Source organism: Ovis aries, chromosome 1, assembly GCF_016772045.2.
Source record: "Ovis aries strain OAR_USU_Benz2616 breed Rambouillet chromosome 1, ARS-UI_Ramb_v3.0, whole genome shotgun sequence".
Taxonomy (NCBI): domain Eukaryota; kingdom Metazoa; phylum Chordata; class Mammalia; order Artiodactyla; family Bovidae; genus Ovis; species Ovis aries.
In genome coordinates this window covers 119,649,283-119,666,433 of record NC_056054.1, presented here as the reverse complement: position 1 = coordinate 119,666,433, position 17,151 = coordinate 119,649,283, and the positions used below count along the sequence as shown (strand labels likewise).

The window sequence follows — 17,151 nt, the reverse complement described above, 5'->3', positions numbered from 1 at the left end:
CCATTTCCAGTGATTTGAAGGTAGAAAACTGCAGGCAAAATTCTTCCCTTTCTTCTCCATCTTCACTCACCCAGCTTCCTGCTTGCCCAGCTTTCTGCTTTCAGAAAAGGGACGAGGGGCTGAGAAAATCAGCTTTGGGGAGTTCAAGGTATTTGGGCCCTGCTTCAGGAGACAGCACCCTTGCCTGTAGCAGGAGGCAGCTGGTCCTAACAGCCACTTCTCCCAGGGAGTTTACTAACTGGACTACTTCTGAGCTATTCTTAGGGGAAGCCAGCCCTAGAGTTGTTAAGATTTGGAGCTAAATTCCTCCTCAGCTGAAGAAAAACAGGGGTCCTTAGGAATCCCCTACACTCCATGCAGCAGGGAGGCAGCTTCTGTATTTGGTGCTAAGTGTTTGTGAAAAGCCCAAATACACGCTGGGGAAATAAATTAGCTGCCTTCTGAGAATGCATAAATTGGGAATTCAGAAAAACTGACTTCATCCTGTGTGGTTGCAATCTTGGGGTGGTTTTGTTCAAGGAGACTGGCTCCCGCTGGGGGGAATAACTATAAACTTATTATTATTTCCATTTATAAATTAAGCTTCTCAAAGGAAGAGAATGTAAAAGCAGTTTTATTACTGCCCAGTGAAAAGACAATTGCTATCAGCTACAATTGATACTCTCTGGAGAAAGTGCATAACCAAACACACAACTAGTCAGCTACAGGGGATTCTTTTGAAGGCAGTCATAAAAGAAATGTGACTTATTAGCAGTATCGGGATTTCTGGGGGTGTTTTGTTGTTCTAGGGGTGATGGAATGAGAAGGTCATCTCCAGGGTGGTTTTCTTAAGTCAGGAACCAAAATGTTACAAACAAACAAATAAGCAAACAAACGTTTTCTTCTTCACCATTTCTCTGACCATCCCCCTTTAATTTATAGGACATGGCATTCCTGGAAAAAGAAACTTCTTTAGCTGAAATGAATCACTGGTTTAAATTCAGGCAATAGGGTGACATTCTCCTTAATTTAATAATTTTAGGAAATAAATTGATGCAGATTCAGATCAAATTTCAAGCACTCACTTCAATGGGGTCAATAATTTTAAGTTTAAATGTCTGATGTTCCCAAAAAATAATGACTCTTTGAACTTAATGTTCACCAATGATTAGTGCAATTTCAAGATCCCACTAAATTGGAGGCTAAAATGCAGGATCAAGAGAAAAGTGATGCCAAGTTACAATCCTAGATTCTAAATATCCCAGCAGACTATCTCCATGAAAGACCTTTTATTTTTGTATGTGTGAATAAGTGAATGTGTGCTACCCTCCCTTCCCCCTTCTCCTTAAAAAAAAAAAAAAAGATGACTTTCTCCGGTCTCTGCTTCCAGGGTTTTGGACATGTGAAGTCAGATGGGAGGCAAGGACGAGCAGTACTAATTGGGTGCATCCTGGTGTGCTAATACAAAGGACAGCTGTTAGGACTGTGGGTTTCTGAGTTTGCCGTCTGTACCTGGCCTTTCTGGAGATTAAGAAGGGTTTGCTGCCCCTGGTCATAGGATACACTGCAGTCTTGACTGCAATTCCCTGGATGCTTCCTGTACCAGAGTGGACAGTGTGACTTCTATGCTACCCAGCCCAGAGCAGGTCATGCTCAGCGGTCACACAGGAAAGCCACATACAGAGGTGAAGAAGGGTCGCCAATCCTCCAGAAAGCTGGATCAACCCAAAGGAGTGTCCCCAAGTTCTTAGGGCTAGGGCTGCTGGCAGCGTGTCACCCAAGTCTGTGTGAGGTGACAGGGACTGAGGCCGCCTCAGGAAGGGGCCATCTGGTGACAGACGAGAGGTGGAGTAGAGGTGGGCGCAGAGAACTGAAGGGGGAACCTGCGGGGAGCGCTGGGAGGAGACCCTCGAGAGGAAACCCAGAGGCAGGAGCCGGAGCAAGGCCAGCGGCGCTGCAGTCCCTAACCGAGGAGGGGCGCTGGGAGGTGACCCTCGAGAGGAAACCTAGAGGCAGGAGCCTACCAGCCTGAAGACAGCTGGCGCGGGAGGGGGAACAGGAGCAAGGCCGGCGGCGCTGCAGTCCCTAAACAAGGAGGGCCCTTTCCAGGAGTGACAGGCTTGGTCTGGCCGCCTTCTCCTTGCTGTCACATTCTTCCCACAGAGAGAAGCCATGCTTGGGAACAGCCTGGGTGCCTCTTCTCTGTAAATGAGCCTAGAGTGTTCTGTCAAACCCTCCTGCCAGGCATTGCCTCCGGCCCAAAGGAATACTTAACCACCTCTCCTGGTACACTTCTGAGACACGGGGCATACCCTCTCTCATGGGCTCTTATGTGTGTGGACACAGGCATTCATACATGCAGACACGCCTAGGTCCTGATCCAGCTCGAACCATCTGCCTGTTCAGATACCCAAGGGACATCATTTTTTTCCAGCTTCCCGCCCCATCACTCAGGTTTTGTTCCCTAAACCACAACAGTCCAGCTGCACGGCCAGACTCAGGGCCTCTTGTGAGCTGTGTTTTGGGAGGGATTCCAGGAAAGTTGACCTGTGACCCAATAGCAACCCAAAACCCCAGCCTGGTCCTTGTCCTGGGATGTGAGAGGGGAATGCCAGCCCCTGAATAGCACTAGCAGACAGTTTCCATCTGCCTCCTGGGCTTGAAGAGAGCCGGGCGGGGAGAAGACTGCGGTCAGTACAGACCAGCCTGTGACGGCAGCAAGTCCTGCGTTGAGTTACACCATGTTAAATATCCCATGGCTTCTACTGCGGGTTTCTACTACTCTGTGAATTGACTGGAACCAGCCTTTCACTCCAGCATCCCATCAGCTACCTACCTCCTGTCTACACATGTATGTGACGAATGCAGAGTAATTTAGACATTCATTGATCTAAAGCACATCCAAGGAGTGGAGAAGGCTAACAAAAGGCATTAGAAACGTATTTTACTGTCTTCTCTTATTGGCTCAGATGGTAAAGCGTCTGTCTACAATGTGAGAGACCTGGGTTTGATCCCTGGGTTGGGAAGATTCCCTGGAGAAGGAAATGGCAACCCACTCCAGTACTCTTGCTTTGAAAATCCCATGGATGGAGGAGCTTGGGGCAGGCTACTGTCCGTGGGGTCGCAAAGAGTCGGGCATGACTGAGCGACTTCCCTTTCACTTTCTTTCTTACTGAAAAACTCTATATTCTTATATAATGTACTGTAGAACTTGGAAAAAGCATAAAAAAGATTTAAATCATCTATAACTTCAAAAACCAGAAATGAAAGTGCTGCGAACACTTTTATGAATTTTCTTCCTTTACTTCTCTATAGTGATATTTGCTTATATGCTTATATGCTTATAAATCTAGTGTGGTCTCAGTCCTGTCTGACTCTCGCAACCCCAGGCTCCTCTCTCCATAGGATTCTCCATGCAAGATACAGGAGTGGGTAGCCATTTCTCTCTCCAAGGGATTTTCCTGAATCAGGGAATGAACCCTGATCTCCCACACTGCAAGCGGATTCTTTACCATCTGAGTCATTCAGGAAGCCTGCTTATAAGTCTAGACTGAGACTTAAGTATGAGTGGTCACAGAGTGCTGCAAGTGTCCCCGGCTCTGGTAGAAGACCTCATTGATTTCTGGTTGTCCTGGTGAGACATCCTGAGAACCCAAATTATGGGGTAATTGAGATAGCAAGAGAGGAGGTGACATGCCAGGCTCCCCCTGTCCCATGTTGCCTCCACCAGAGAAGAGGGAGGGTGGAGGCTGGTTTGGAAGCTGTGGGGTGAATTCCCTCTCATGGGAGAGAGTTGTGATCAGAGGTGGCAGGCCGGCAGGCTGACTCTCAGCCCACAATCGCCCACGTCCCCAGCAGCTGCAGGGGCATCAGGCTTTGCAGGGCCTTTGATCCATGAGAATGAAGTACGTCACAGGCGAGTGCTCACGGGGCGTGGGCTCGGCGCACAAGGGTTGCCAAACTGACAAACACACCTCCAGGAAAGCCTTCCAGCTCTGGCTGGGCTTCAGTCAGTCAGCTCCCCCGTCCACAACTCCCCATACAGAGCCTGCATAAAAGGCTTGGGAATGCACCTGCCCTTCCCTCGGGTGACCCCAGCGCCCACCCAGTTCCCAACCTCAGGAACTCAGAAATAACTCTCCCCGAGCTAAGAAGCTGGGCTTTTCCTGCACACTGCTACACACACCCACTCATTTCTTTTGAACATCTGAGACATAAAGACATAAAATAATCTTATTTCTTCTCGTCAAGCTTTCGGAGATTAGGGAGAGAAAGTTGAAAACACAGAATTGAGAGAGGCAGCCCACTCTCGGCTCAGCTTGAGAGCAAGGGTAGGGGTGAATCCAGGTGGAATTTATCATTTATTTCTTCATTACACGCTTAGGATCACTTACTTTGTGCAGGCATTAGCTAGGGATTGCAGAGAAAGAAATATAAAGAAGAATAAAATATATTCTTGTGGAGTTTAATTTTTAAGACAGACCTGTCATCAAATCTTTAGTGCTGCTGCTGCTAAGTCACTTCAGTCGTGTCCGACTCTGTGCGACCCCATAGACGGCAGCCCACCAGGCTCCTCCGTCCCTGGGATTCTCCAGGCAAGAACACTGGAGTGGGCTGCCATTTCCTCCTCCAGTGCATGAAAGTAAAAAGTGAAAGTGAAGCCGCTAGGTCGACCCCGTGGACTGCAGCCTACCAGGCTCCTTTGTCCATGGGATTCTCCAGGTAAGAGTACTGGAGTGGAGTGCCATTGCCTTCTCCACAAATCTTTAGTGAACATGTATCAAAAGCTACAATGTTTGATAAATCAGAAATATTATCATAAACTTATTTTTAAACAGAATGGTAACGACATTTTCAAACAATGTGCTCAATATGATTTACTTCAACCTCCCAACAACTTATCAGGAAATCCTTCTAAGTTTAAAGCAATGAGTGCAGTTGTCAATGTTGAAAAAAAGAGCACAAGAAATACACTACAGAGTGTCCAAAACACTCTTGTATTGCTTGTATCTTTTAAAAACAAAATTAACAAATGGATCCATTTCTTCAGTTTAGAAGTACTTTACCTGAACAGGTATCTGAAAGTTGAAGGAAAACATATTAAATCTATCTTTTCGAAAAATGTAACTAAAATTCTGTTTAACAATGAGTTTAACTCACGATTCCTGATTTTTCCAGCACCCCGTAGAATAGAAACAGGTGACCATTGAAGGGAAATTAGTTCTGCCTGAAGGAAGCACAGTTTTCCCAGGGGAGGTAACATTTGATCTGAGTCTGGAAAAGTGAGTAAAAGTTTTTAGCTGGACAGTTTAATGGAAGGATGAGCTGAGTAGTCTTCTTGGAAGCCACTGACTGGTCCTCCCAGAAGGCTCATCCTTTCTGGGTGAGACTCAGCCTGCTCTTTGCTCAGCTGCCAGTAGGATGCTGAGGACGCTGCCCTGGGTGGCAGTCCTGCATGGCAGGGCCTGGGGCCGTTCACAGCCTGGAAGCCATTAATGAAAAAAGGCCTGCCAGTCTCTCTCCTTTGCAAGCTCAGGGGCTAGCGCAGTCCTGCTTAGTCATGCTCATGCCGGGACGCCAGAGAACGAGGAAATCTGACACTTTGTGACATTTGCTCATTAAGAAATCTTGAGTAGTTTTTTTCCTAATGACTAGCTTGAACATGGATCACAGCTGGAGGAAACCATAGCGATTGTTCTATGAACAGCCTTATTTTGGAGGTGAAGAAACCAAGGGTGAAATAGTTTCCATAAGCTCACCCACCTTAGGTAATGGTGTTAGCCCAGACTCCCATAAAGACAGTCTCTCAGGCTTCTTCCAACTCACAGGTTCTTGGGGGCAAAATTCACGTGTCTTATGCGTCATTGTTGTTGTTCAGTAGCTCAGTTGTGTCCGACTCTTTGTGACTGCATGGACTGCAGCATGCAAGGCTACCCTGTCCTTCACTGTCTCCTGGAATTTGCTCAAACTCATGTCCATTGAATCGGTGATGTTATCCAACCATCTCATCCTTATGCATTAATAGTAATCAGTCAATCAATCAGCCTCTTAATCATCCAAGCAGTTATGTAACGACTGAGTCTTGGTGATGCCTACCACTGCGCTTTCTACATGGTAGAATCAAAAGAACTCGAAGCCCTGCTCTTTCTTTACCCCTGAGTAACATGCATTAGCTGAGCAGAAAAGAATCCTTTAGACACAGTGAGAGTAACAAAGTGCTCTTTGTACTCAAAAAATAATGACTGCAGTGGAAGCTGGTGTGGGCTGGAGCTTTTTGGAAAGGGAGCCTGAGAGGAACAAGAGAGCTGAGAAAGGCATAAAAAGGATTACTAGAGGGAAGGGGAAAGGCAGGATCTGGGTGGAGAGCTGTGGGCAGCATCTTGGAAAACTCCTGAGTGCCTGTTTATATACAAGATGGCACTTACTCCTACATTCCCAGGCTCCCTGCTTCAACTCACAGCACTTCTATCTTCCAGGGTTGGTGGGTGATTTTCGCCCTTTGTCCACACAGGAGAAATCAGGGGCAATGTTCAAGGGTGAGACGCCAGCTCCATTTTGGCGGCCACGTTATTCTTCCTGTGCGGATTGTCCTGGTCTGTCCTGGAAAATTGGACTTGTTCTCTCTCACCAACTAATCCTGATGAAAGCAGGCTTCAGGGTGCCCAGGCTCCCCATCCTATTTCCACACAGCCCTGAGCAAACCAGCAGGGCCCCTAAACTGCTGAGAGGAGCTGTGACTCTGGTGCCCAGAGCAGAGGCCCACACTAAGACAGTGCTGGGCAGTGTGAGGGGCTCACCCCAGCTCCTGGCGCCACCCAGGATGGCATCTTATGCCAGCTGTTCAAAATCTCCCAGGACACAGGTGGATATGAGAGCTACCCAGGCAGGTCCCAGCAGCCAGCAAGCTGGTCCTCAGCAAATGACTGGATGTGGAAAAACTGGAACTAAAAGGATAAAGGGAGAAGGAAATGGCAGCCCACTCCAGTATTCTTTCCTAGAGAATCCCATGGACAGAGGAGCCTGGTGGGCTGTTGTCCACAGGGTCGCACAGAGTTGGACACAATTGAAGCGACTTTAGCATGCATGCAGGCATTGAAGAAGCAAATGGCAACCCACTCCATTATTCTTGCCTGGAGAATCCCAGGGACAGAGGAGCCTGCTGGGCTGCCATCTCTGGGGTCGCACAGAGTTAGACACGACTGATGCGACTTAGCCGCAGTAGCAGCAGAAGGATAAAAAGAAATTTCAGGACTGTCCTCGTTAGTCTATTTTAAACTAAGCAGAACTCCAGGCAGCCATGTCAGGGACAGCATGATGTGCACATAAGATCACACGCCGGCACAATGAAATAAGATGGGTTTCTCTGATAACAGCGACAGAGTGTGGGGGTCCTAGTCCTGGTAGGGTTGCTCTGTGTCTACGACAGAGAGCCTTGGGGTTGCCTTCCTTCAAGGAGCAGCCTGTCCACAAATGCTCAGATGGGGCTGGATGCATTCCTAAGAATCTTCCAGACCCAATCAACCCAGAAGGCAGCAGAGCCTGAAGCGAAGCCCAGAAGAGAACACGGGGCATCATGTTACAATGCAGATCCCTGGATCTTCCTTTAGAGACTAATTCAGCCACTTGAGTGATTCTGACACAGGCTCCAGACCGAACTGGCAAGTACTGCTGAGAGCTTCGGCTCTGATGCCAGTCAAGAGGAGTAAAACAACCCCTCTTCACCTAGGAGCTAGCTCAGTGACTTCTTCTGTCCTCAGTCAGAATAACACCCTGTCCTGCAACCTGGTTAGCTTATGTCGGAGAAAACCAGTAGCAGCTAAGGGCTACCTCCCGGGGCCCTCCCCTCCCAGCACGGCCCCTCACTCCTTGGCTGGGTGGGAGAGAACATACCCCAACAGGGGCAGTCCACCTGTGGATTCCCGGAGCTCCACACAGAGCTGCCCCAGCAGAGGGGCGGATAAAGTCCAGCACTGGCTGCTTAGCCTGTGTCAGGGCTCCAAAGGGAAAGCAGCTGTGGGCTCTGCCAGCCGCGTCTTTTGACGACATCTGGAGTACCCCTCACTGTGAGAACCGAGAGACCACTGCGCTTCCTCCTGGATCTCCGAAAAGGAGGGGCGGGCAGACCTTGTAGGCTGGAGGCTCTTCGTCGGGGAGGCTTCTGTCTCCAAAGAGCCTTTCTGTCTCCTGGCCTTCTGGAAGGCCCCGGCCGGTCCTCAGTGCCGTAGGACTGTGGACACACGCGGTCAACGCTCTCGGAGACCGGAGCCAGGCCTCCTGATCTGTGCGTGCGCTCCCCACCTCCTCACCCCGCAGGGCCTGAGAGTCCCTGCTTCTCAGGGTGACCCTCGGCCAGTTCTCCCTGCGGCCCGGCCCCCAGGTCCAGAGCGGATCCAGTTGCCCCCCACCCCCACCCCGAGCGTTCCCAGCCCGGCCGACTTCCCCGCAGAGGCCGGGGGCGGTGCGGTTCAGGGGGAAGGGACCGCAAGTGGGGGCGGGTGCCTGAGAGTGTGTGAGCAGTTCAAGTTCAGAAGGGAGATCTCCGGTGATAACCCAGGCCCTGGATGGCTGAGCTCGACAGGAAACCTCGAGCTAGGAGACAGCTGTGGGCCCAGGGGTGGAGCTGCTGCTCCCAGTAACCGCAGGGAGAGGCGGTGAGAGCCCAGAGCCCACCCTGGCCTCCGGGGGAAGGACCTTAAGGTCCCCTACACACACACACACACACACACACACACACACACACACACACAGAGTCCAGAACTCCTCTTCCGCTGGGGCAGGGCTATTCTTCATGAATTCGGTTGGTAACCTTAGGCTGGGGTCCTGCACACCTGGGCTTTGGGTGTGTGTGGTTGGAGGGAAGAGCCCAGCCTCTGAACGCACTTGGTGGGCTGTGACAGCGGAGGGCAGGGCCCACCCCTGGCACTGCTGGGTGGCCAGGGCCCAGGGGTAAGTGAGCACGACCACCTCAGGAGAAGCCCCAGAAGCCTGCCACTGCTTTTTTCCATCTCCTTTCCGGGAGGGACCCCAGATATGGGACAGTAAGCTTGGCCTCATGAGGGCTCAGACTTGCCTCTAAAATTGCAGAGAATTTACCCTGCCCTGTAAAGTATATATAATTTCAAATCAAAATAGCATTTCCTCCCGCCAGTCTGGCAGAAGCTAAGCTTGGTAGGCCAGCCTCACCCTGCAACTTGCCCCGCAACCTACCACCGTGTAGCCAAAGGAGACAAGCACAGGGCCTACCGCAGGGGACCGAGCATGGCCCCAGGCTCAGGGAGCTCCTCGGCTGGAGGGGCTATCAGTCAAGCAGATAGATATATAGGTTTTTGCTATGGGTGCTGTGCAAGCCGGGAAAAGTTAGCCTCAGTTGCCTGGAGTCAGTAGGAGCCTTCCCAGAGGGCAGATGAGGGCGTCAAAGATTGCCTCTCTGGCTCCCTTCGGTCTGATGGTCTCCCTTGGGTTATTCTGGTAGCGCAGCTCCTGATGCCTCGAAGTCTGCTTGGCTTCTTAGGCGCCTGACTCCCGGGGGCAGTGGCATGAGTGGAGTGAGGCAGTGGGTCAGAGCTACTTTCACCTGCTGGGCTGGTGCTCGTGTCAAGGATGGGTCAAGGAGGAACTTGAGTATGAAGGTATCTCTTTTCTGCAGCACTGATAACAATAACAGCAACTATGATTGTGCTGTGGACTTCCCTGGTAGTTTAGAGGGTTAGGGTTAGGTGTCTGCCTGCAATGTGAGAGACCCAGGTTTGATCCCTGGGTCAGAAAGATCCCCTGGAGAAGGCAATGGCACCCTACTCCAGTACTCTTGCCTGGAAAATCCCATGGACGGAGGAGACTGGTAGGCTACAGTCTATGGGGTCGCAAAGAGAGCCTGGACATGGCTGAGAGAGTTCACTTTCACTTATGATTGTGCTATGCATCAGGAGTAATTGTTTTTATATTTATGCATAAAAATATTAAAACTTCCCAAAATATCATTTGAGTGAACATTTCTGTATATATGAATTACTTCCAAACCCCAGTAAGTCATCACCAGAAATGTACTGCGCCACATTCAACTTCAAGGTGCTTTGCTAGATGGACAAGTCTGTATCCCTCCCTCCACTTTCTGCTTGCCTAGAACTGTGCTGCGCAAACATGGACTTATTTAAGGGTTCATGTCATTTGTTTTGGTTGGGTTAACATTATAAATGTAATATATTATCACAAAGTTTCAAAGAACCCAAAAGGGTGCAAAGTAAAATTTTCCCAAACTCTTCCTCAACTCCTTCCTCTACAGAGTTACTGTGAATAATGTATTTTGTGTATGCAGCAATCCAAATATATAGGTAGGTAGGTAGGTAGATAGATAGATATAGATACTTTTTTATTGTGGTAAATTTTCATATAAAGTTACCATTTAACCATTTTTTTAAGAGTACGATTCAGTGGTATGAAGTACATTCATAATGTTGTCTAACTATCACCACTATCTGTTTTTAGAATTTTTTTTAACTATCATAAATTTTTAATTTTTTAAAATTTCATCTTAACAGTAAAATAATTAACAATACACTGTTTTTGGTGGGTAGCTCTATGAGTTGTAAGATTTGGATAGATTCACGTAACCACGATCACAAACATGATACGGAGCAATTTCCCTCCCCAACTCCCATATGTATATTAAAGTTTTATATATTCAGGACTCAATCCTCTTTTATACGTGTGATTCAAAAATATTTTCTCCTGGTCAGTGGTTTCTTCTCAAACAAAGAGAGTATACTTAACACATTGTGTACAAAACTTGTACACCAAAAAGGATAAGCCGTGTTTATAGAAGCTAAAGAGTCCTAAATGGAGAGATTTCTCATAATCACGAATGTTTCCAGAACTTGTTCATCATCCCAAACATAAACCATCCAGATACATTTTTATGTATAAGTGTACATGTGCAGAAGGCAATGGCACGCCACTCCAGTACTCTTGCCTGGAAAATCCCATGGACGGAGGAGCCTGGTAGGCTGCAATCCATGGGGTCGCACAGAGCTGGACATGACTGAGCAACTTCACTTTCACTTTTCACTTTCATGCATTGGAGAAGGAAATGGCAACCCACTCCAGTGTTCTTGCCTGGAGAATCCCAGGGACGGGGGAGCCTGGTGGGCTGCCGTCTATGGGGTCGCACAGAGTCAGACACGACTGAAGCGACTTAGCAGCAGCAGCAGCAGCATACATGTGCAAGCTGGGCTTCCAAAGTGGCTCACTGATAAAGAATCTGCTTACCACTGCAGGAAACGCAGGGGCTGAGGGATAAATCCCTGGGTCGGGAAGATCCCCTAGAGAAGGAAATGACAACCCACTCCAGTATTCTTGCCTGGAGAATCTCGTGGACAGAGAAGTCTGGCGGGCTACAGTGCAGGGGTTTGCAGAGTCGGACATGCCTGAGTGACTGGTCATGCACACACATGCGCAGGCTATGTAATACGCCTTTTCTTGTTCATACACAAATATTGTATACATCACTCCAGAGCTTGCTTTTTAATCTAAGTATCTCGAAGATCTTTCCATAGCAGCACATACAGAACTGTCTGTTGTGTTTATTTGAACTGCTTTACATAAATACACTGAGATTTATTTATCTGGTTTCCAGCTGGTGGACGTTTACATTGTTTGTCTTCGTCTGCCTCTTTTTATTTTGCTCCTGCAGATAATGATGTAATAAATATCAATAAATGTAAAAATGTGCTTATATCTCTGCATACTGTGAGGGTTTATCTGCAGACTAACAATAAATGAAAGTCTCAAAGAAATGGCAAAATCCCACCTGGAATTTTTACATGAGGGTTTTGTTCTAGAGCGGATTTCTTTTAAATGGTGCTAATGTTCAAGAGCATACTGTGGGCTGTGTGTGAAAGAACAAAGGCCTGGCAAGACCTGGCCTCTCCTCCAGGCTTCCTCCTGGCTCTGCAACATGCACACCACGGGACCTCAGGAGTCACTTCATCTCCCTGACCTTCAGACTCTTTATCTGCAAAGTGGAGCAAGTAAGATCTGTCCAGCTTACAGTTCATGAGGTTGCAAAAGGGTCGGATATGACTTAGCAAGTAAACAATAGCAATAAAATATGTAGATATATATACACATATACATAGATACTGCACTTTCTGTGTGTGTGTGTGTGTGTATATATATATATATATATATATATATATATATATATATATATATATACATGTATATAACTTGTTTATAACTGCCTGGCACAGAGTAACTGCTGTCCACTAAAATGAGACATTTGTCTGCTGGCCTTGAGGGGCCACTGGGAAGGTGTAATAAAGGGAAAGAGCTGAAATGTGGATTCTGCTTACCAGGGGAGGCCACGATCTGTCATTGCTCTCCTCCCAGAGCACTGATGAGCACAGGCGCCATCTCCCTTGGCTGTCCTCAGTGTCCTGTGCGTCTCTCTTGGTGGGAAGATCTGTTTCCTTGCTCGCCTCCCTGCTCAACGGTGAAGCCATTTATTTGTGTTTTTGCTTGCTCCTCACTGCCTAGCACCATGCCTGCATCTCCTAATAACAATGGCCTATCGTGGTGTTTTGAGTACCTACTATGTGTCAGGCACTGTGCTAGGTTCTTGCTTACGTGCAATATGCTCCCTCGTTACAATTTCTCAGAAGTCAGAAATTATGCCAGCTGCCTACATCTGATACACTCACATTCTGAGGTACTGGGAGTTAGGACATATGAATTTTGAGGGTGTTCATTGGAAAGACTGATGTTGAAGCTGAAGCTCCAATACTTTGGCCACCTGATGCAAAGAGCTGACTCATTTGAAACGACCCCAATTCTGGGAAAGATTGGAGGCAGGAGGAGAAGGGAACGACAGAGGGTGAGATGGTTGGATGTCATCACCGACTCAATGGACATGAGTCTGAGTGAACTCCGGGAGTTGGTGATGGACAGGGAGGCCTGCCGTGCTGCAGTTCATGGGGTCACAAAGAGTCGGACACGACTGAGCAACTGAACTGAACTGAATTCAGCCCTTAACAGAAATAAAGTTGGTCTGACGGTTAAGAATCCACCTGCCAATGCAGGGGACATTATTTCAATCTCTGGTTCCGGAAGATTCCATGTGCTGCACGACAACCAAGCCCGAGCACTGCCACCACTGAGCCCAGGTGCCCCATCTGCTGGAGCCTGTGCTCCACAGCGAGAGAAGCCACTGCAACGAGAAGCCTGCACGCCGCAGCTAGCCGCCGCTCACCACCAGAGAAAGCCCACAGGGCGCCGGAGAGCCAGCACTGCCAGCAATAAAAAAGCAAATACCATTAAAAAAATTACATGGTACTACCTGAAACTAGCCCGGCATTATTGATCAACTATACTCCAATAGAAAGTAAAACTTTAAAATTGTCTGGTACTAATAAGTGACGTAGTCAAGTTGATTAGGATGTTCCCAATGGATCAGCCTCTCTAGGCACTGGTCAGTGTGGGTCTCACGTGTGATAGCAGGCCAGCTATAGCTGTTAACCCTGTAGGCCTTTCAGCCCTCTGCCTTCTCAAAGAAAGAAGGCCATTTGTGAAGTTAGGATATCACCTACTGGATCCTCTGAAAAAGAAGGCCTCCAAAGCCTGGTGAGGATCCTTTCTCCCCATCCCTGAAGACCAGCAAGTCGTCCAAGGGCAATACCAACTGGTGGTTAGGACTCTGGACCACACGGTGTCTGGATTATGGATTCAGATAGATCCAGGTTTAACCCTGGCTCTAGACCGCAGGCAAGTTATTAAACATCTCTGAGTCTCAGTTTCCCCAGCTGTAAAGTCATAGTTGCTGTAAGGATCAAATGGGAAAACTTACACGTGCTTCCTAGCACAAAACTATCATCCTGTGAGTCTAGCCTAGATATCCCCTGCTGCAGTGAAAGTTAGTTGCTCAATGAAAGAGCCACTCCCCAGAGGGGGAGGTCTGGATGCCGAAGATGCTGCGGTGGACGGGCTGGGCATCACACCCAGCACAGGCAGCCCATCACTGCTGCCACTGCCTTCCTGAGCACACATAACTTCCTGTTTTCTAAATTCTTAGCCTGCAATGTCATCACCAGTTGCATCTGAGTCTGGAGGTGCAGCTGGGCAGCAGCCAGACCCTGAGCTCAAGGTTGGAGTGGCAAAAGGAGTTCAGGAGGCTTGGAAGCTGTCTGCTCCTACCTGAATTGTAGGCTATTAGAATCAATACCATGAGGTCCTACGTACTGAGAGCTCACCAGCCCATCCCACTTACCTCACACACCCTGGGAGGTAGCTATGATTATCCCATATTCATACAGCTAGTTAAACAGCAGAGCCAGGATTCGAACTTAAGTTGCCTGCCTTCAGAGGGTTTGTTCTTGCTGTGATGTTAAAGTGCTCCTTATTAAGGGGGAGACAAGCTGGACATGGGTGGGATTTTACAGTCTCTATAGATGTGGGAGAATTTGTGTTCTTTGTGCTTTTGGAAGTAGATCTAGGACCAAAGCTATTTTTTTTAAAAGCTCTGAAAATTTGAGCTCTCCACAAGTAATTGATGGGTGGTGAGCGGTTCCAAATAGGAAAAGGAGCACATCAAGGCTGTATATTGTCACCCTGCTTATTTAACTTATATGCAGAGTACATCATGAGAAATGCTGGGCACAAGCTGGAATCAAGATTGCAGGGAGAAATATCAATAACCTCAGATATGCAGATGACACCACCCTTATGGCAGAAAGTGAAGAGCAACTCAAAAGCTTCTTGATGAAAGTGAAAGTGGAGAGTGAAAAAGTTGGCTTAAAACTCAACATTCAGAAAACAAAGATCATGGCATCTGGTCCCATCACTTCATGGGAAATAGATGGGAAACAGTGTCAGACTTTATTTTTGGGGGCTCCAAAATCACTGCAGATGGTGACTGCAGCCATGAAATTAAAAGACGCTTACTCCTTGGAAGAAGAGTTATGACCAACCTAGATAGCATAAGCAGAGACATGACTTTGCCAACAAAGGTCAGTCTAGTCAAGGCTATGGTTTTTCCAGTGGTCATGTATGGATGTGAGAGTTGGACTGTGAAGAAAGCTGAGTGCTGAAGAATTGATGCTTTTGAACTGTGGTGTTCGAGGAGACTCTTGAGAGTCCCTTGGACTGCAAGGAGATCCAACCAGTCCATTCTGAAGATCAGCCCTGGGATTTCTTTGAAAGGAATGATGCTAAAGCTGAAACTCCAGTACTTTGGCCACCTCATGCGAAGAGTTGACTCATTGGAAAAGACTCTGATGCTGGGAGGGATTGGGGGCAGGAGGAGAAGGGGACGACAGAGGATGAGATGGCTGGATGGCATCACTGACTCGATGGATGTGAGTCTGAGTGAACTCCGGGAGTTGTTGATGGACAGGGAGGCCTGGCGTGCTGCGATTCATGGGGTCGCAAAGAGTCGGACATGAATGAGCGACTGAACTGAAATGAACTGAGCTGAGCTTTCTGTCACCTGAGATATTCAAGCAGAGTCTGGGGGTATCAGAGAAGAAATTCTTTTTTTTTTTTTTAGAAGAAATTCTTATAAAAGGTGGGAAGCTCTCTAGAAGAGAGAAACTCCAGAAGCATCCATACAGAGTGGAGAGACTTTGCATCAGATAAAACTTGGGAACTCTTTAGCTGAGTGATCTTTCTGAGACTCAGTTTCCTCATCTGAATAGAAGTGGCACCATTCTTCCCGTATCATACAGAGTTGTTCTGAGGATTAAACCAGATAACTCAAGGGCAAAGAGTTCTCTATGCTGAACACAGTGCAGATGTCAGCTGTCACCATTTGGTGAAGCCGGGAGTTCTCAGGCTGTCCACCCACTCTTGAGCTCCTGCTGTACACCAGGCATTTTCTGTATATGCAGTGTCTGGCTTTATTCTCATATACACTGAAGGGAGGGGTCGCTCCATCTTGAGCTGGGGAAACTGCCCAGGTTTAGTCCCCAACCTTGGCATGAAGGAGTGGGAAGCCCTGCTCTCTCCTGCGGCTGCTTGTGCCTTCAGAGCCTTTATCATGGTGGAGAAGTTGACCTGAGACCGTGCCACCAGACAGGGCACTTCCCCACACACTGGCACCTCATTTCATTTGCATAACCCCTGTGAAGTCAGTCTTAATAAACCCCTTTGGCAGATAGAGGAATTGAAGCTCAGCGTGGTTAAGAAAGCTGTCCCAAACCACAAAGCTAGTAAGAAGCAGATTCAGAATTTAAATCTTAGGTTTCCTGGCTCTAAGGCTCACGTTCTTTCCTCTTCTTAAGTGGCCTCGTCTGTGCTTGGTGAGGAGGGGAAACAAGCGAGTGAAATCAAAATGCATCATCTGTGCTTTCCAGGCCTTGCTGGGGAGGGAGACACAATGTGAAGAGTTCACAAGCTGCTGTGACTAAGTGTCAAAAGGCAGCAAACAGGAACAGCTGTGAATTCAGAGCTAGGTGAAAGTTCTATGTCCTGCAACCAAAGGTGGGGTGCACCTAAGGCAGAGAGGTTAGACAAGTACCTGGACTCGGGGACGCAGTGTCCCATCCAGCTCGTCCCTAACCTGCAGGTGTACTCAGGAAAAGTACTCTACTCCTCTGGTCTCGGTTTACCAGTCGGTGAATTGGATCTAGTAATCGCCCCTTGCTCACCTTCTGGGCTCTCATGAGAATCAAACTTGATCCGGTACAGGAAGTCATTTCAAAAGAACATGTTGGGATTCAAATGGGAAGTATCCTTACTAATTGGATGTGATGGAGTTTGACAGGTGCCCTGCTCCTGAAAAGGATTTGCTGGAGGGGGAGATGGGCATCAGTGTGTGTCTGTAGATTTGGGCTACAGCAGGACCAGGTTGATAAGTCCTGTTCGGTCTGTTTATGAAAGCTAATAGTCTGCCTGGGAGACAGACAAACAGCACAATTCAAATACATCCCATCCAGAAAAACCAGACTCTAGTGCCTCCAGGCTGCCTTTGGGGACCCAGAATCTTTCTGTTAATGGTCAGTGCCATGAAACTTCCACACTCCTGGCCTTTATGAAGATGGCAAAAGGGTGTACAGAAATGCCGAGCTCACTTTCGCTAATAAGACTCATACCATTTTTAGACGCAACATGTGGAGAGACACGACTCTCTGCCTTAGGTGCGCCTCACCTTTGGTTGCAGGACACGGAGCTTTTGCCTCGCTCTGA

At 48.0% G+C, this 17,151-nt stretch overlaps 1 protein-coding gene across 1 annotated transcript in view; it reads left to right on the top strand.

Moving 5' to 3' along the window:
* The window catches only part of CD247 (CD247 molecule), a gene marked incomplete at its 5' end in the record, with an annotated part of 84,741 nt that overhangs the window by 56,801 nt on the left and 10,789 nt on the right, over positions 1-17,151 (top strand).